The 20,907-nt window shown below is 39.4% G+C and overlaps 1 protein-coding gene across 6 annotated transcripts in view; it reads right to left on the minus strand.

Moving 5' to 3' along the window:
- The window catches only part of OXR1 (oxidation resistance 1), a 440,707-nt gene that overhangs the window by 211,237 nt on the left and 208,563 nt on the right, over positions 1-20,907 (minus strand). The window lies entirely within an intron of this gene.

A 20,907-nucleotide genomic window follows, 5' to 3' on the forward strand; every position in this document is an offset into this window, starting at 1 on the left:
TATTCATAGCAACATTCTTAATAGCAACAAAAACCTAAACATCTAAGCCTTTGATACTGGTAAGATGTTGAATAAATTCTGGTATTTCTACAGGTTAAGTTAATGCATACATAAAAAAATATTTAGTACACTATTTCAATGACATGATAATAATGTATATTACCAGTTTAAAAAAAGGCAAAACTCTGTCCAATTATCTCCATGATGAGAAAGTCTCATGGAGAAAAGCCATAAAGTAAATGTGCCAAAATCTTCACAATGGTTATCACTGGCTAATGGAATTATGGTTGTTACCTTCTTTATATTTGTCTGTACTTTCCAAGCCTCCAAAAATATACATGATGAAGAATCAGAAACAAACAGTACATGTTATAATTATTTTAAAGGCTGGATTCTGTAACCCATGGTAACTGAGGTAGAACATTATTTTTGTGTGCAAAAATAAAATCTTATATTCTGTCCATGATAGTTTATATTTGGACAAGTTGGTGTACTAACTGTTAGAACTGGCCAGATGTAACTTAGCTTGGGTGGACAGGCAGTCATGCAGCTTCCTTTCTTCAGAGACGCTGTGCTTGAGTTTGCTAGTTTTCTCCCTAATATCTGTAGTCATCTCCTATAGAGAAACTTGGTTTAACCAGGAGCAAGGCTGTTCAACAAAAGACTTTGTCTTCCAGCCTTCCTTGGGTCAAGGGGTGGCCACGTGACTAGTTTCTGGCCAGGGAGAAATAAACAAAGCAGCAATGTGGCAACTTCTGGGTCATGCTCCTACAAGGAAAGGTCTGTCCCATCTCTCCATTTCATCTCTTCACTGGCTGAAATGCAGATGCTGCAGTGGACACTGGAGAAGTCTTTTTAGATTAAGAGATGGAGGATGAATATTAAGATGCCAGAGGAACTAGGAGTCTGTACTCTTGACACTAAGAAACCTGGCCAGGGGATTCCTTATCCTCAGACTGTTATATAGGACAAAAACAAACTCATTTGGCCTTTATCATTAGTTCAGTTAAGTCACTCAGTCATGTCCAACTCTTTGCAACCCCATGAATCGCAGCACACCAGGCCTCCCTGTCCATCAGCAACTCCCGGAGTTTACCCAAACTCATGTGCATTGAGTCGGTGATGCCATCCAGCCATTTCATCCTCTGTCATCCCCTTCTCCTCCTGCCCCCAATCTCTCCCAGCATCAGGGTCTTTTCCAATGAGTCAATTCTTTGAACGAGCTGGCCAAAGTATTGGAGTTTCAGCTTCAGCATCAGTCCTTCCAATGAACACCCAGGACTGATTTCCTTTAGGACGGACTGGTTGGATCTCCTTGAAGTCCAAGGGACTCTCAAGAGTCTTCTCCAACACCACAGTTCAAAAGCATCAATTCTTCGGCGCTCAGCCTTCTTCACAGTCTAACTCTCACATCCATACATGACCACTGGAAAAACCATAGCCTTGACTAGACAGACCTTTGTTGGCAAAGTAATGTCTCTGCTTTTCAATATGCTATCTAGGTTGGTCATAACTTTCCTTCCAAGGAGTAAGCATCTTTTAATTTCATGGCTGCAGTCACCATCTGCAGTGATTTTGGAGCCCCCCAAAAGAAAGTCTGACACTGTTTCCACTGTTTCCCCATCTAACCAGATGTTCAAGCTTGTTTTAGAAAAGGCAGAGGAACCAGAGATCAAATTGCCAACATCTGCTGGATCTTCGAAAGAGCAAGAGAGCTCCAGAAAAACATCTATTTCTGCTTTATGGACTATGCCAAAGTCTTTGACTGTGTAGATCACAATAAACCGTGGAAAATTCTGAAAGAGATGGGAATACCAGACCACCTGACCAGCCTCTTGAGAAACCTGTATGCAGGTAGGAAGCAACAGTTAGAACTGGACATGGAACAACAGACTGGTTCCAAATAGGAAAAGGAGCACATCAAGGCTGTATATTGTCACCCTGCTTATTTAACTTCTATGCAGAGTACATCATGAGAAACGCTGGGCTGGAAGAAGCACAAGCTGGAATCAAGATTGCCGGGAGAAATATCAATAACCTCAGATATGCAGATGACACCACCCTTATGGCAGAAAGTGAAGAACTAAAGAGCCTCTTGATGAAAGTGAAAGAGGAGAGTGGAAAAGTTGGCTTAAAGCTCAACATTCAGAAAACAAAGAGCAACAGTCAAATTAGTTTCTTAACTCGTGCTGCTTCTGTCTGGCAGAAGCAGCTGGATTTAGTTAATTACTTTTAGAAGATTAGTTCACCATTAATTACACCAAAACTAAAATCACTATATTTAGTAGCAATTTCTCAACATTTAAAGAGCTAATCTTTAATAACCCATTCTGTAGGCCAATTAATACAGCTATTTGAGGGTACAGAGTGCCATGCTACTTGAAACCAGATGTCCCAGAAGCCATTTAAGGTCCTTCAATGAATGAATGCCTTTTTTTCTCCCAAATTAAATATCACTCATATAACATATGGTTAAGACTCAGTTGCTGAAGAAAATTCAAAGTATTTATTGGGATAATATTGGGAGCACTTTCAGGTGACCTGACTTTTGACACCAGTGCTGAAAAGAGAATCAGGTTCTCAACTGTTCACAATGGAATGTCAGGCACTTCAGACCTGACATCTTAAGTGTACAGAAATCTTGCTTTACTTTGTATCTTAGATGCTGTCCCAAAGAGAACTGAACCACAAACTGACTGCAACTGAATACTGCTCAAGCATTTAAAATGGCTTTCTTTGAAAGACTAATGGATACACTAGAAATCTATTCTAGATTCTCTAAATCATCATTAAAACATGAGAAAACAAACAAACAAAAAATATATATGTAAAGTTAGTATTTGGTGTTTCTTACCTACTGCAGCAGAATTATTACTGAATACATTGTCTCTGTTATCTTTAGACAAAATTCAATTCAATAATCTCTTTCTCCAATTTCATCTCTAGAAGTATAAGATAAACTTCAAGTTTTCTTTTTTCAAATATATATAAATATATTTGTTATTTTTTTCATACATATATACATAAAACTCAAAGTTTCCCATCTGTCCTTTAGCCTACTACCATATATTCCTTCGATCCCTAGTAAAAGCACTCCCATTCTTGTACTGACTCCATTTCTCTCCAACACAACCCATGTACTTTGATGGTAACTGGCTTGACCTCCAAATTAAAGAATCAATGGTTCACACCTAAACTAATTGGCCTAACCCAGATCCAACCACAATACATTTATGGAGATAAGGGTGGGCAAGTGCTCTAAGCTGATTAACTTAGGCCAAAGCTCAGGAGTTTTGAGAGTAGGAAAGCTGTACACTTTTTTGCTAAATGAGATAGCATATATGAGATTCAAGCTCAAGTTCACAACCATTCACAACAGACTGTTAGCTAATGCAGATCTGACATGTTAATTGTAAAGAAACCTGAATGTGGACTAAAGTAGCCATCCTGGGGCTGAGGTGGAAAGCTCACAAAGAATGGGTTAGCACTGAAGAAGCAGAAACAAGCAATGCAGAGGGCATAAAAATGGGTCCTTCTGCTGCCATTTAAACAGACAGATCAGGCCTGATAAAGACAGCAAGAAAGTGAGGCAAATTCCGGGCTAACCTCCAACACTAATCTCACCTCACATTCGTGGATATCGCCAATCCCCTCTTAAAGGTGGTCCTTGGTTTTTTAACTAGTTACACCATTTCACAGTTAACTTTCATAAACTTCTGTAATAACCCTCTCCACACTGCATGGGAAAGCGGAGGCAAAGAAATCTTTATTGATTCTCTGTCTACTTTGAGTCAGGCATTCAATGTATACTGTTTTGTTTAATCTCAAAACTGAGAAGGTCAGGTTCTCCATTAACAGACATAGAAAATGAAGTTCAGAGAAGATCCCCATGGTCACACAGCTGTGAATCCCGGTGCTGGGAACTGAATCTCCGAAGCTCAGTTTCTTTCTATTATACTAGGTTGCTTTAGATAAGTAATACTGATAAATTCCAAACAAATAAAAACATTGAGGTATCATTTCATATGTGAGTTTTTGAAACATTAGCCAACACCTACCTCTTTACATTTCTATAAAACTTGAAGACTTAAAATTTTGTTTTTGAAAAACAGAATTTTTCAGACCACTCGGAAATAACTTCAATGTCAAAACAAGGCAGACAGCACTGACTTTTAAAAAGAAAAAAACATGAATGTGCTAAATCTGAACAGTCTGACAACTAGTAACTATTTTTCCTCAATCTTTATCCTCAGTAGGCTGTCTCAAATGATTCTTTTTTTTTTAATTTTATTTTATTTTTTAAACTTTACAATATTGTATTAGTTTTGCCAAACATCGAAATGAATCCGCCACAGGTGTACCTGTGCTCCCCATCCTGAACCCTCCTCCCTCCTCCCTCCCCATACCATCCCTCTGGGTCGTCCCAGTGCACCAGCCCCAAGCATCCAGTATCGTGCATCGAACCTGGACTGGCGACTCATTTCATACATGATATTACACATGTTTCAATGCCATTCTCCCAAATCTTCCCACCCTCTCCCTCTCCCAGAGTCCATAAGACTGATCTATACATCAGTGTCTCTTTTGCTGTCTCATACACAGGGTTATTGTTACCATCTTTCTAAATTCCATATATATGTGTTAGTATACTATATTGGTGTTTTTCTTTCTGGCTTACTTCACTCTGTATAATAGGTTCCAGTTTCATCCACCTCATACTGGAAATAGAACTGCATTATGATCCAGCAATCCCACTGCTGGGCATACACACTGAGGAAACCAGAAGGGAAAGAGACACGTGTACCCCAATGTTCATCGCAGCACTGTTTATAATAGCCAGGACATGGAAGCAACCTAGATGCCCATCAGCAGATGAATGGATAAGAAAGCTGTGGTACATATATACAATGGAGTATTACTCAAATGATTCTTTATCAAAGAGCTGTTTTCAGAGTTTTTCCCCATCCCTTTAAGCTAGCCAGGGTCTCAGAGTTCAAATCTATCTCTATTATTAAAGCAAAATTCTTGGCCATTCTTCTGCTTTCTTACTGTAATTTTTCCCTTGATTTCTTGGCAACTTTCTTTTCCATAATAACCTTCTTCCCCTGCAGATAGAGGCCAGCTTCTTTGCCGACTTTTATATCATCATTTTCTAGAAGGCAATGAAGTTCAACTTTCCTGTTTTTTTTCTCTCAGCTTCCTGTTTAACTCTTCTTTTTAAATGCGCTTGCTCCTCCCTTCTCTAAATCTTCACAATATTACCCCAACCTCTTTCTTGATTATTCATGTTGTCAACTAGCTCTCTTTGAGCTGCTTCTTAAATAGCAAACTCATGTCTAAAGCTCTTGGTAATCATAAACTGATCACTTAAAGTTGAGCTCTATGCAATACAGAAAGTATTTTGGTGTTGTTGTTCAGTCACTAAGTCATGTCTGACTCTTTGTGACCCCATGAACTGTGGCCTGCCAGGCTCCTCTGTCCATGGGATTTCCCAGACAAGAATACTGGAGTGGGTTGCTACTTCCTTCTTCAGGGGATCTTCCAATCCAAGGACCAAACCTGTGTCTTCTGCTTGGCCGGTGGATTCTTTACCACTGAGCCACCTAGGAAGCCCACAGAAAGTATTGGGCTGGCCAAAAAGTTTGTACGGGTTTTTCTGTAACATCCTATGGAAAAATTCACTTTGGTGAACCCAATACAATGCCACTGACTTTGTACTTGCAACATATGTAGCCTAGAAATATCTTCAAGGGGGTGTGGGGTGGAAATCTGAAATCTCAAGACAGACACAGTAGAAGTAGCATTAACGGTTTTCCTGAATGTCAAAGTCAGAGCACACTAGGAAGCAGACTGGATATTCTCATATTTGTTGTTCACATAAGGAAGGGTGGATAATAAAAATGTGAGTCACAATCATGGTCAGGGGGTCACACCATCAGAGCCATACCATGACAGCATATTGACAAGAATGTAGTAGCTGTGAAAATTATGTAAGGCCACATTCAGCTGCAATGTGTTCTGGTTATTTTAAAGCATTCGCACCTAGAGATATAAATAATATTTACCTTGGTAAAACAGCTCCCACACAGACATTTCACATTTGATTCTTTAAGAGGAAAACATCAAACAGGCTTACAAACATTTCACAAAGTTTTATAGTGTTTCTGGATTTCATAACAGTTTGGGATTGACTTAAATGGGCACTGTCAAACTACATAAATGTGAAATATGGTTTACTGAAAATGATTTTAAAGTAGAAGGGTAGGATGTCAAAGTGAGAGTATTGATGTGAATATCAATGGAATATGTATGGGGACTTTCTTGTCATTTCTCCAAAGTTAACCAAATCAGTGAAACAAACAAAACAGAACTCTACACACTGTTTTAGCAAGATTTTATCCTTTCTGGGTTACTTGATCTTATGTCTCATAAAAAGTGTTTGGAAAGATGTCCTAGGCTGGTTATGTAGCATGTAGAAATAAGTATTTTAAACATTTAGTATTTAGTGATCAACTTTTTAAATTAGTTTTTAATTTTTTTCAACATAACACCTAATAGTGGTGCTCGTGGTAAATAACATGCCTGTCAACGCAGGAGACGCAAGAGACAACCCCTGGGTTGGGAAGATTCCTTGTAGTAGGAAATGGTAACCAATCCAGCATTCTTATCTGGAAAATTCCATGGACAGAGGAGTCTGGTGAACTACAGTCCATGGGGCCACAAAGAATCAGCTATGACTGAGCATACAACACCTAATAATCTATGAGAGTGACAGGGAAACAGTCAATCTCTGTTGACTGGATTGTGAATCAACATAATCTTCTGAAAAGTAATCTGGAAATATGTAATAAGTTTCTAAAATTGTGAGTGGGTTACTTGAACTTGGTGATTCCCACCTCGAATTTATCCTAACAAAGGATATATTTATCCTAACAAAGTCATAAAGAAGGAGAAATGCATAGGTTTAATTGCATGGGTTTTGCTTAAAATACTCTTGTAGGTAAACATGAACGAACAAAATCTTTGAAGTCCCATAACAGAGGATCAATTAAGTTGCAATATATCTATACTATATGATACTATATAATCATTGAAAATGATGCTACAGAATCACATTTATTGGTACAAAATATATATATATATAGGAATATAGTAGTTAAAAAGATTATTGTGAATCTCCTCTGTGATTGGCATGTCCAGATGCTGTAGCAACAGCAGTGAACAAATCGAAGCACATCCCAGTCGTTGCAGAGCACACATACTGCTGCTCATCTTAGAATCTTACATCAACCAATTTTGTTAAAGTGTGGTGGCTCAGCTGGTAAAGAATCTGCCTGCAGTGCAGGAGACCCTGGTTCCATTCCTGGGTCAGGAAGATCCGTTGGAGAAGGGATAGGCTACCCATTCCAGTATTCTTGGGTTTCCCTGATGGTTCAGCTGGTAAAGAATCCATCTGTAGTACAGGAGACCTGGGTTCAATCCCTGGGTTGGGAAGATCCCTTGGAGAAGGGAAAGGCTACCCACTCCAGGATTGTGGCCCGAAGAATTCCATGGACTGTATAGTCCATGGGGTCACAAAGAGTTGGACACAACTGAGTGACTTTTACTTTCATTTTGATATACAGATTACATGTAGTTAGAAAATCTGGCAAATTATATAAAGTAGTTCTCTCTGGAGAGTGTGTTTATGCCTCATTTCTTCTATTTGTTTATATTTTCTGGTACTTTGTATAATGAACACATAATTATGTTATTTTAATGAAAAAATTGGGATATACAACAGCCAGCAATAACAAAAAATTGGTGAAAAGGGGCAATGAGAAAAAGTTGTCTACAGCAACATGGGTGGAGCTAGAGATTACATACTAAATGAAAGACAAATACCACATGATATCACTTATAATTGGGGCCTCCCTGGTAGCTCAGAATCTACTTGCAATGCTGAAGACTCAGGTTTAACCCCTGAGTCAGGAAGATTCCCTGGAGAAGGGCATGGCTACCCACTCCAGTATTCTTACCTGCATAATCCCATGGACAGAGGACCCTGGGGGACTATGGTCCATGGGGTCACAAAGAGTCAGACATGACTAACACTTTCATCACTTATAATTGGAATCTTAAATATGACACCAACGAACCTATCTATGGAACACAAACAGTCTCACAGATATAGAGAACATACTTGCAGTTGCCAAGTAGGGATGGGGAACAGATGGATTGGGAGTCGGGGATTAGCGGATGCAAACTAGTAGATATAGGATGGATAAACAACAAGGTCCTACTATATAGCACAGGGAACTATATTCAATATTCTGTGATAAACCATAGTGGAAAAGAATGTGGAAAAGATGTATGTGTACGGACATATATATGTGTATATATATATATCTGAATCACTTTGCTGTACAGCAAAAATTAACACAACATTGTAAATCAACTATACTTCATTAATAAACATTTGAAAAAAGAAAAGGTTGTCTAGTATTTAGGAAGCATGTCACTTTCTCATGATTCAGGTACATTTCATTTACAAAAAATAAAGCCATTACGACCTCATAGACAAAAAGAAAAAGAAATGTCAGACTGGATAATTGATTTCTATAGCTGCCATTACTCTTTTCACCAAGACAACTCAGGAGAAAAACAAAATGATCTTTTAGGTCTCATCTGTCACTGTTCTATACTTTATCATCCTTCTAGTTCAGTCTCCAGAACTCTAACTTTTTCTGTAGGGGCCAGAGGTCAGAGGTCATGGAAAAAGCAGATTTGAGATTTCCAAACTGATGCAGGATAAGAAAAGGAGTACAATTTATGGTGGACCTGCTGAGTCATAAGTGAGAGATTCTGTACTTGGAGTTTTTAACTTCCTTATTCATAATTCCACCAGGTAGGTGATCTCCATTTGTTACACATCAGCAATCATGGAAAAGGTATTTTGTTCATGTTCACACAGCTAGAAAGTGAGGAGACAAGATCTGAAATCATATCTATGTCCAAAATCAGTCCTCCTTTCATTACCTTGGCCAGCAGGGCAGAAGAAAACAGGGTATAATAAAGTCAATGACCTAAAAAGCCACAAAAGTTTAGATCAGGAAAAGATCTTGTACATCATGGGTTTCTATTTCCTCATATTAGAGGTGGGAAGGCAGAAACTCTGGGAGGCTACGCAACTTGTCCAGCATCACATTCTCCTAGCACTAGGGAGAAATGATCATAAAATATCATAGTGTGAGTCATTAGGCAATAATTCTACTTTCTTTTGGTCATTACTCAGTGGCTGTTTGCAAATTATTCAGTGATAACGTATCATCCAGATATATTTTACGCAGTGAATTTCATTTACATTTTAATTGAAGATATACTGTGTTTATTAGCAACTGGAATGGAAAGTCACAAAAATTATTTTTAAAAATTATTTTCTTTCCTTACCCTTACTTAGTTTTCATTACCTTTATTGACTCTTTCTGAATACTCTGTTTTGAAGAAATGCATAATAGACACAACTTTTAAGTTATGTAATTTATTTACTATTCTGACGGACAAACAAGAGTTTCTAAATGCTACCCCATTTAACAGCATTTATATTTAGTATTACAATGAATTTCTGCAGGCCAACTTCAGAGAAGTAACTCCTTATTTGGGAAATTATATGGAAATCAGTTTATAGAAAACACCACAGACAGATGAGGCTAAAAAATGTATCTGAACCCTTTCCTCACTGAGCTAAGCACAAAACAAAAGCCATGGCATCAAACAAGTGTCTCCTCTTCTTGAGGCAGAATCTTTATAAAGCACACAGTGCTGATGAAATTGCAGAGCATCTGGTGAAGCCATGAGTAATCTTTTTAAAACCCGAGAACTTACCTGAAGTCTTTGTTCCACCTGTCTTGAATCTAAATAAATTCAACATCCCAGCTATCTCTCTATGCACAGCATGCATTTATAAAAGACAAAGATCCCCCTTGCCTCTTCTTCCTACCCCTTATGAGATACAGAGAGTGTGAAAACAAAATAATTGCAGGAGAGATTCAAGTTCTTCAGTCAAGTTTGTTGTGGCCAATTGAATACAAATGAGATAGGCTAATTACAGGGTGGCATGTACTTGTCATGGGCTTCCCTGGTGGCTCAGACAGTAAAGCGTCTGCCTGCAATTTGGGAGACCCAGGTTCAATTCCTGGGTTGGGAAGATCCCCTGGAGAAGGAAGTGGCAATCCACTCCAGCACTCTTACCCGAAAAATCCCGGTTACTTGTCATGGCACTTGGCAAGTGAGCTGTACAGAATCTGAAGCCCAAGACATTCAGGCAGATTCCCTCCTCAGCAGATGGGAATTCCAGGGCATGGAGGGACTTCAACAGAGTCCTAATAGGTTACCTGTCAAAGTTTGGGGCAGGAACTACCTCTAGATGCCTGCTACCAGGAATCTTGGTCAGCTATATACAATTCCCAAAGAGGTAAAACAAATCACTTAGGAGCATCAGTGCTATCAGAACAGGCTTATCAGGAGGGGCTTTGCAAAAGGAGTTCAAGGAAAGACCCCGCCCAGTTTGTGGGACAGACCTCTGTTTCCAGTGTATAGCTCAAACCTGCTGACATCCCTGTTTTTTTACTTAGGTTAATGCCCTTACACAACTCAGTTCAGTTCAGTTCAGTCAGTCAGTCGTGTCCGACTCTTCACACCTGCCCCTCCTCAATACTGTGGACCACTTGGGGCCAATGATTTTTCAACTTCAGTGTCAGTAAGACTTGTTTGAAATACAGACTCCCACGTTCCACCTCAGAGATTCTGGCTTTCTACACATAACCTTCAGTTTTATGTTTCTCAATGTTTTTAATCCATAATGCTTTTTGAAATGGGGTGGATCTCTTCCCATTTTGAGAATTGGGCAAATCTCTACCAACTTTAGTTTTATTATCTATTATGATGAAAAATAATTGGACTTTTTCTGTCCCACCTGACAAGCAGGACTGGTAAAATATCGGAATGTTTAATATGTTTTTTCCTAAGCCAACCATTGCCATCTTTTCCCCAATGAAGAATCATCGCCCTGTTTCAAAGAAGCATGTATCTAACCTGTGCTTGTTATTGATGTGGGTTTATTGGAATTTGGGAGAGGTGAGATGGACAGACACAAGGATGTAAGCAGCATCCCTGGTGTCAAGATGTAGGGGGCACCAGTGCTAATTGCAAGGTACAGTACATCAGTGATGAGCTATCAAGAGAGTTGGGACAACTTGGACAGGAAGAAGATTATAATATGGATGGGACAGGGCTAACATTCAGCCAGTTTGTATCAGAAACTTTTGTATTGGCCAATCTATAGCTACTGCACCCCTCCCCCAGCCAGCCCTCTCCCTCACAGTCCAGGCTCCCCAGTTTGGCCCCTCTGGCCAACTGATGACCCAGGAACTAAAGAATTAACAGTCTCCTTGCAGGGGGCATCCAGCCCTGCAATTGAATTTGATTGGTTTGAGCTTCTGCCAAAGTGGCTGTTAAATATTTTGACTATCACTATTCTGAATGGAGCCCAAAAATCACTGCAGATGGTGACTGCAGCCATGAAATTAAAAGACGCTTACTCCTTGGAAGGAAAGTTATGACCAACCTAGATAGCATATTCAAAAGCAGAGACATTACTTTGCCAATAAAGGTCCATCTAGTCAAGGCTGTAGTTTTTCCAGTGGTCATGTATGGATGTGAGAGTTGGACTGTGAAGAAGGCTGAGCGCCGAAGAATTGATGCTTTTGAACTGTGGTGTTGGAGAAGACTCTTGAGAGTCCCATGGACTGCAAGGAGATCCAACCAGTCCATTCTAAAGGAGATCAGCCCTGGGATTTCTTTGAAAGGAATGATGCTACAGCTGAAACTCCAGTACTTTGGCCACTTCATGCGAAGAGCTGACTCATTGGAAAAGACTGTGATGCTGGGAGGGATTGGGGGCAGGAGGAGAAGGGGACGACAGAGGATGAGATGGCTGGATGGCATCACCGACTTGATGGACGTGAGTTTGAGTGAACTCTGGGAGATGGTGATGGACAGGGAGGCCTGGCGTGCTGCGATTCATGGGGTTGCAAAGAGTCGGACACGACTGAGTGACTGAACTGAACTGAACTGATTCTGAGTGGGGCTAAAATACATACATTTTCATAAAAATCGACTATTTTGATTGAGCATGAGAAGCAGGAGAGCCCAGATGAAGCCTGAATAAACCACCCAGCTCAGTGTTACCTAAATTTCCAACTGCAAGAACTGTGAGCTCGATAAACAGTTGTTTAAGCTACTGGCTTTGGGGTTGGTTGGTTGTGCATCAGCAGCTAACTCTTACAAGAGAGCTATGACCTTTACTTCCCAGAGGAGGAAGTGGGAAGCTTCAAGAAGGAAGCTAGCTTTTCCAAGCACATGTCCCAGAAATGGGAGCTCATCTCTCATATAATTTTCACAGTAACTCAATGAAGTGACTGTTATTCCCACTCTGAATGTGAGAAAACAGGATTTAGAGATCTGAGATGACTTCTTCACCAGTTACAAAATCTAATCAGTGATAAAGCCAGAATTCAAAGCCAGTTATATCTGACGTCAAATCACTGATGTGAACATCTGTAGTAACATGCAATATACTTTAGTTTGCTGATGTGTCTTCAGTTTCTTAGTTATGTTTAAATTACTCCTTGATTTTTCCTTCTTTATTAATATGGAGCATTTTCTCCTAAAACAAATAAGAACTGTCACAACAAACATCCCATTTCAGATAGGAGGGTCTGTTACCAACGTGTGTGACACTGGACTTGACTGGTGCTCAGGGGACCGTAAGTGTTGATCCTTGCCGCATTTTCCCTTAGCTCAACTTGGGTGCTTGCAGAGATGGAGAATATATGCTGAGTCCCAAAGCATCCTATGTGATAAATTCAATAAATGGAATCTAGGGGGAAATACAGAGGAGGCAATGGCATCCCACTCCAGTGTTCTTGCCTGGAAAATTCCATGGATGGGGAAGCCTGGTGGGCTGCCGTCTATGGGGTCGCACAGAGTCAGATACAACTGAAGTGACTTAGCAGCAGCAGCAGCAAAATATTTGCTTCTTTCTCTTCCTAGGAGCTATATGTAATAAGACAGTTACCAATAAATAAGCAGAATTTCACAAACCATAGTTTTATTGACAGCCAGTATCTGCTACTTCTGTGCTTCAGATAAACATGTCCAGGAAATATTAATCATTTGACTTTGCTGTCAATGCCAAGTGGTCATCATTTGGAAGAAACCCAGGCCAGAATAATAGCCTCTGAGGGTAACATAACACTTAACTATATGCTTTGTATACTTAAAAGTTGATTTTAAATTTTAAAATTTAAAATACTGAGCACTAACGTACCACTACATATGGATTTATTTACCATGCTTCAGCTACCTCATTATGGCAAAAAATTTAAATGGTTTCAAGTACTATAAAGGGGAAAGTTTCTTTAAATCTTACTGATCAGCTTTTCAGGTAATGAGTTATGTCTCTTTCTTTAGAAGAAGAAAAAAAATTAATTAATTAATTGGAAGGGCTTAATATAGAAAATGCTTCATTAACAACAATTAGAGTCAACACTAAAAAAAAAAGGAATTTGAGTTTCTGTGTGTGTGTGTGTGTGTGTGTGTGTGTGTGTGTATGGATGTATGAAGAAGAGGAAAGAATTCCAATTCACAGGAATTTAGATAAAAAAGAAAACCGCAGGTGGGTATTTGCTCAGACTGCTTCAGTAGCTTCAAGGTTACAAAATTAATGAGAGAAGGGAATTGCTCAGTTTCAGATGAGAGAACAGGAAGCTGTGGCCTGAAGCTATGGAAGGAAAGCTCAGATAGCTATTAGGAAGCATAGTGAGTTAGAACATTTAGCAGTGAAGCATACACACAGCCAAGCAACTGTGAGGCAACACCAGCGAAGATATTGCATAATTGGTGAGCAAAGATTATATAAAACACGGGCCTGGCATTACATGGTCATCTTGCACAAGCGGCTTCTGGGCAGCTTTTGCTGAAGTCACTTTTTTGTGCCTCTTGCTTTTTAAGGACAATTAGCTGTCCTACTATGCTCAGCTGTTGATGCATGATCTCAGTTAATGATGAGAATCTAAATGACTCTGCTTTACAGAGGAAATAAATGGAGAGAGAGATGAAGTATTCAGCCGAGGTCACGCAGAAAATAAAGGCAGAACCAGGATGTGAACACAGATTCTGTCATTTGATATCAAAGCTTATGCTTATCATTGAGTTCTACAGCTTCTGATCTTAAAGATGATAACATAATTTTAAACATAAAAATGTGTATTCTTCAACACTACAGAACACTGGTTTGTTCTTCCCAGAGATGCCTAAATCCAGAGTCTTAAATGAAAGCACAATACAAAACAGGTTTGTGCAGCCTCATTACTTTCTAGCTTTCTATTGGGTTGGCCAAAAGTTTGTTCGGATTTTCCATAGATATTACAGGAAAACCCGAATTAACTTTTTTGCCAACCCAACAAGTTGTACCCATAGGCAAGTAACAAGGGCACGGAATGTTGGGGTTTCAATCTGCTTCTTCCCATGTCCTCAGTCTACTTTTACTCTTTTCTGGACTTTATAAATGCTATTATTATCAAGAGAGCTCTACTAGGCAAGGGTCATGCCTAATGCCTTCATAGAGTTCTTAGATACTGCTGGTGCTAACAAGAATATGCATTCTGCAGTAAGGCTCAGGCACTTGGCATCTTTGGGGAATTTTAAAATTAATTTTTATTGGAGTACAGTTGCTTTATAAGTGTCTGCTGCACAGCAAAGTCAATCAGCTATATGTATACGTGTATCTCCTCTATTTTGCATTTCCTTCCCATTTAGGTCATCACAGAGCATTGAGAAATTGCCTGTGCTAGACAATAGGTTCTCATTAGTCATCTATTTTATACACAGCAGTGTATATATGTTAATCCCAATCTCCCAATTTATCCCACCCTCCTTCTCCCCTTGGTATCCATATGTCTACTCTCTATATCTGTGTCTTTATTTCTGCTTTGCAAATAAGTTTATCTGAACCATTTTTCTAGATTCCACATATAAGATATATTATACGATATTTGTTTTTCTCTTTCTGACTTATTTCACTGTGTGACAATCTCTAGGTTCCTCCATATCTCCATCTCTTCATACTATTCATGGGGTTCTCAAGGCAAGAATGCTGAGGTGGTTTGCCCTTCCCTTCTCCAGTGGATCACATTTTGTTAGAACTCTTCATCATGACCCATCTGTCTTGGGTGGCCCTACATGGCATGGCTCAAAGTTTCATTAAATTACACAAAACTGTAATCCAATTCTTTGGCCATATGATGTGAAGAGCTGACTCACTGGAAAAGACCCTGATGTTGGGAAAGACTGAGGGCAGGAGGAGAAGGGGATGACAGAGGATGAGATGGTTGGATGGCATCATTGACTCAATAGACGTGTGTTTGAGCAAACTCAAGGAGACAGTGAAGGACAGGGAAGCCTGGCATGCTGTAGTCCACGGGGTCGCAAAGAGTCAGACATGACCAAGCAACTGAACAACAGTAGCAATGTTTCTCTGCAAATGGTACAATTTCATCCCATTTTATGGCTAAGTAATATTCCATTGTATATATGTACCACATCTTCATCCACTCCTCCGCTGATGGACATTTTGGTCGCTTCCATCTTCTGGCTACTGTAAATAGTACTGCAATGAACATTGGGGTGCATGCATGTTTTTGAATTAACGGTTTTCTCCAGGTATATGCCCAGGAGTGGGATTTCCAGGTCCTATGGTAGTTCTATTTTTAGTTTTTTAAGGAAACTCCATACTGTTCTCCATAGTGGTTGTATCAGTTTACATTCTCACCAACAGTGTAAGAAGGTTACCTTTTCTCCACACCTTCTCCAGCATTTATTGTTTTTAGAGTTATTGATAATGGCCATTCGGACTGGTGTGATAGTTTTGATTTGCATTTATTTAATAATTAGTGATGCTGAGCATCTTTTCTTGTGTTTCTTGGCCATCTGTGTATCTTCTTTGGAGAAATGTCTGTTTATGTCTTCCACCCCACATCTGTTAACATTTCCATAAACTTTTTTTTCTCATTTTAATCTCCAGCCAAGCTTAGAGAACTTCCACTGCTCTGCTTCTGTTCTTTACTAAACCTACAGCTGAATAGAACTTACTTTCCAAATGGACACTGCAAATTTTCCTCAGAGGCAAAGTCTTGGCTTAAATAGATGTGTGGATAACTTCATACTCTAGCTAATTTCATCTTCTTCCTAGAAGATTCTGCTCATATACTTTTCCAACACAGCAATGTGGCTTGAATCCTAGTCTGAGGGAACTCCCCAGATCATAGAAAACTGATTTCCTTTCATTGGATAGTCATCCAGTCTTAGGAATGATACACTGACTTATATCTCATGTATACATCTATGTGTGTATATATATCCCCAAAAGAAAAGATTCTTACATACATGAACCATACCAGTATACTGGTAAGCTGAAGGACTTGTAGAACTTATGCCAGAATAAATAATAATTTAGAACTGCCTTAAGTAGAAGAGAAAATTACACTATGGTGGTCTCTATTCAATATCCTGTTAGATGAGCAAATGTAACATTTAAATATATTATGCCTATAGATTTAGGTTTAGTCACTCAGTCGAGTCTGACTCTTGTGACTGCATGGTCTATAGGCTCCTATGTCCATGTGATTCTCCAAGGCAAGAATACTGGAGTGGTTTGCCATTTCCTTCTCCAATATTATGTCTACAGCATCCTGCTGCTGCTGCTGCTAAGTCGCTTCAGTCGTATCCGACTCTGTGCGACCCCATAGATGGCAGCCCACCAGGCTCTCCGTCCCTAGGATTCTCCAGGCAAGAACACTGGAGTGGGTTGCCATTTCCTTCTCCAATGCATGAAAGTGAAAAGTGAAAGTGAAGTTGCTCAGTCGTGTCCGACTCCTAGCGACCCCATGGACTGCAGCCTACCAGGCCCCTCCCATCCATGGGATTTTCCAGGCAAGAGTACTGGAGTGGGTTGCCATTGCCTTCTCCGCTATATTATCCTACTAATCTCCAATTTCCTCAGTATTGCCATAGTCACCTCTTACTCTATGACAATGCTTCATTTCAAACCAGAACATGTAGTTAAGCTCAGAATTTGTCCTAAGTTATTTTATTAAGCTGATTATAAGCAGAGGCTAGAAAGTCTTCAGTTCACACTTAATTGAAACCTTGGGAAAAAACCTTAGCATCATTTGAGAAAACTGAGCCTAAGACTCACTTATTATGACTAGTATATTCATTTTATGCATCACATGAATAAGTAGGTTGGCAATGAGAGAGTCAATTCCTAGGCAGGTTGATAAGAAGTCAAGGGTCCTGAAGGAGGAAAAGGGGTCTGGAGCCCTCAAGAAGGATTAAAAGGGTCAGGGGCTCTCAAGGAGAAAAAGACATTTTTCTACATTTCTTTGTCTTAATCAATGTAACAATGTATTTTGCTCAAGGACATGTTTCTCCTTAATAAGAACCTTCTGAATAATCCTGTCATCTTAAAATGTATATTATGGGAGTGGGTCTGGTAAGATCTTTCTATTGCTGCTACTGCTAAGTCACTTCAGTCGTGTCCGACTCTGTGCGACCCTGTAGACAGAAGCCCACCAGGCTCCCCCATCCCTGGGATTCTCCAGGCAAGAACACTGGAGTGGGTTGCCATTTCCTTCTCTAATGCGTGAAAGTGAAGTCGCTCAGTCGTGTCCGACCCTCAGCAATCCCATGGACTGCAGCCTTCCAGGCTCCTCCATCCATGGGATTTTCCAGGCAAGAGTACTGGAGTGGGGTGCCATTGCCTTCTCCACTAGTCTTGATCTTATTAATTTAAGATGTATGTTGTGGGAGTGGGTCTGAAAAAAGTATATAAGGCCTGGATAAGACTAGCTGGGGGGCCTTCTCTGCTCCCCTTCAGATGTCTATGTCAGAAGCTTTCTCTGACCCTTTTCTTACTTTAATAAAACTCTGATACTAAAAGTTCTTGAGTGATCAAGCCTGGTCCCTGGTCCCAAAGCTAAATCTTATTCTTTGGTGATCATGAATCTGACATTGTTCATCTTAAGCTATCAGCATTAGACCTGATGCTATCAATCAAGCTGCTTTAGTAAACTGTGTATTTGAAATAAAATACTTTTATGTGGGCAACTGAGGTTTTTTTCAGGGCATTAGCTACTCTGAGGCAAATTTCAAGTTCTAGAGCATGATATGGCAGAAGCCACTGTTCTAGAAAAGGAAATTTACTCAGTGTATTTAGTTCTCAGTTTATTTTACTCATGTTGTATATTACTGCATAAGCCAAGAATGGATATAGATGATAAATACAGAAAAAATATAGATATAGGTATAAATTATTTTCTCAAGTTATGGAGATATTAAACAATACATATTGGCAAATTGTTTCTAACAAATACAGGAACGAACCTAGACATAATATATTAATTTAATAAATAGTTTGTGTAAGCAGAGTTTATTTTTCTACACTTTCTACAAAAGTGTAGAAAGTATCACATAAGAAGATAGTCAGATAAGTAGAAAAGTATCAGATAAGCCTGCTTTCTGACAAGGACACTTACTATTCCATATTTATCAGCATGGTGCTGGTGGTTTTTCACAGGAAAGAGACTGGAAAATTATTTCCACTGAATATGGAAATCGTGAATTCCCTCAAATAACATGCCAAATTTGTTTTCACACATTTTTTCATTTTAAACACCAATGTAAGAACAAATAAATTCAAATAAGGAAGGAGATACCATGCTCCTCCTTTGTAAAGATTCCTGATCAGATCTGCAGTTGTTACAAAATGACAGCTTAGAGGTGTGCAGTTACAGCTGTGCTTCTTCCGAAATGCTGCTAGTAATCAGGTTGGCTTGCAGGAGGCATTCTTAGAAGGGCAACATTAGGACACCACCTCCTCAATGCAAGCATTGGGGTAAAAGAAAAGGGAGGAAATGTAGGGGGACCACATGGCCCTTCCTCTTCTAGGAACTGCCAGGCTTTCCTCGACCCTTAATCACTGAAGTTCAGTGGTGAGCAGGAGAAAAAAAGAACCTGGGTTCAAGGAAGGAGTGGGTGATGCCAAGGAAGGCAGGTGTGTTATCAAATGAGCTCTTGATGAAGAAACACGAAGTTCACAACTGGATACTCACAGGGTCTGTGAGAAGCAGGAAGATGGCCACCAGCGGAGCAGGTCTGAGTGATGTCTACAGAAAAGCACCGACGTTTATCTCAATTATTCATCTCTACGGTAACTCCATGCATTTGTGCATTAAGAACTGAACACATATAAAGAATCTTCGTTGTGAAATTCAGCTTGATTGTAATTCCCAAATGGCTTCAGGGACACATGTAACACAGAAAACACCAACCAAAAAAATCCCTGTTGTGATTAAATAAAGACACCTATCTCACTTCTTTGAACAAAGCCAGTTATGACTAATAACTGAAACAGGTACTCATCTTTAGCATTTAATAATTCAATGTCTAGATACTCCTGACATGGATCAAGATAAGACAGAATTCTCTAGGGTCACAAGGATACCTTGGGACTTGAAAGGCATCAAACATATTCATTCTCCCTCAAAATTCTCCTCCTATCTGAAAATTCCACCCTATCTGAAATACGGAAACAAACATGCTCAGATACCTCGAACCTCCCACCTGTGCCTCTTTCCAACTCTCACGTCTCTACATCTGTTCCATCAACACACTCTTCAAACAGATTCTGAATCCATTCACTTCTATCTCTCTCTGTGACTATCATTTGACTCCAAGTTACTACTTCCCTGCTACACTGAAACAGCATCTTAGCTGGTGTTTCTGCTTCCTACCTTGTCTCCAACAATCCATGTTCTATATACACTAACTACATATACATGTGTTCACATATACACACACTATATATAATTAGCTTCAAATGGTGGCTGCTAAAACTCTCTACTATGGTCTATAAGTTCCCTTATGACCTACCTCAACTGTCCCTGGTAACTTCATCCACTCTCCCTTCCCTCGCCATGCTGGCCTTTTTCCTTTCCTCCTATATGTGTAGCTCATTCCCACCTCAGGACCTTGGTATTTGCTATTCCCTGCATTTGGGATTCTTTACCCCTTGAAGTTTACATGACTGGCTTCTTCCATCCTTTAGGTCTTAATTCAAAAGTAACTCCTTGGGCAATGCTTTCCTTGGTGGCCCAATCTGGAGGATCCATCCACCATCTACTTTTCTCTATGATGTTGTCATATTAAATTTAAAAAAAATTATTACTATTTTTATGAGCTATTGTTCACATAACATAAAATTATTATAAAGTGAACAATTCAGTAGCATTTGGTGCATTTGAAAGGCTGTGCAGCTAACTTCTAACTACTTTCAAAATATTTTCATAGCTCCAAAAGGAAATGCCACATGTATGAAGAAGTAGCTCACCATTTCATCACCTGCACTGGCCCCTGGCGATCAATAATGTATGTTCTATCTGTATGGACTGACGTTTCCTACACATTTAATATAGGAGTCATATAACATGTGACTTACTGTGTTTGGTTTATATTACTTAACATTAAGATTTTCAAAGTTCATCTACACTGTAGCATGTATCAATATTTCATTCTTTTATGGATAAATAATATTCCATTGTGGTGTGTATACCACAGTTTGTTAATCCATGCATCTGTTGATGAACATCTGGGTTGTTTTAAAATTATTTTTAAGTGTAATTTATCTGACATTATCACACTCACTTATGAAGTTGCTTGTTTATCATTTGTATCCCTCTACCACTGGAATGCACTACCACTTCTGTGAGGTCAGGGACTTGCCTGTTCATTACTCCTTCCCCAGTAAAT

The sequence above is a fragment of the Bubalus kerabau genome, chromosome 14, assembly GCF_029407905.1.
Source record: "Bubalus kerabau isolate K-KA32 ecotype Philippines breed swamp buffalo chromosome 14, PCC_UOA_SB_1v2, whole genome shotgun sequence".
In the NCBI taxonomy this organism is placed as follows: Eukaryota; Metazoa; Chordata; class Mammalia; order Artiodactyla; family Bovidae; genus Bubalus; species Bubalus kerabau.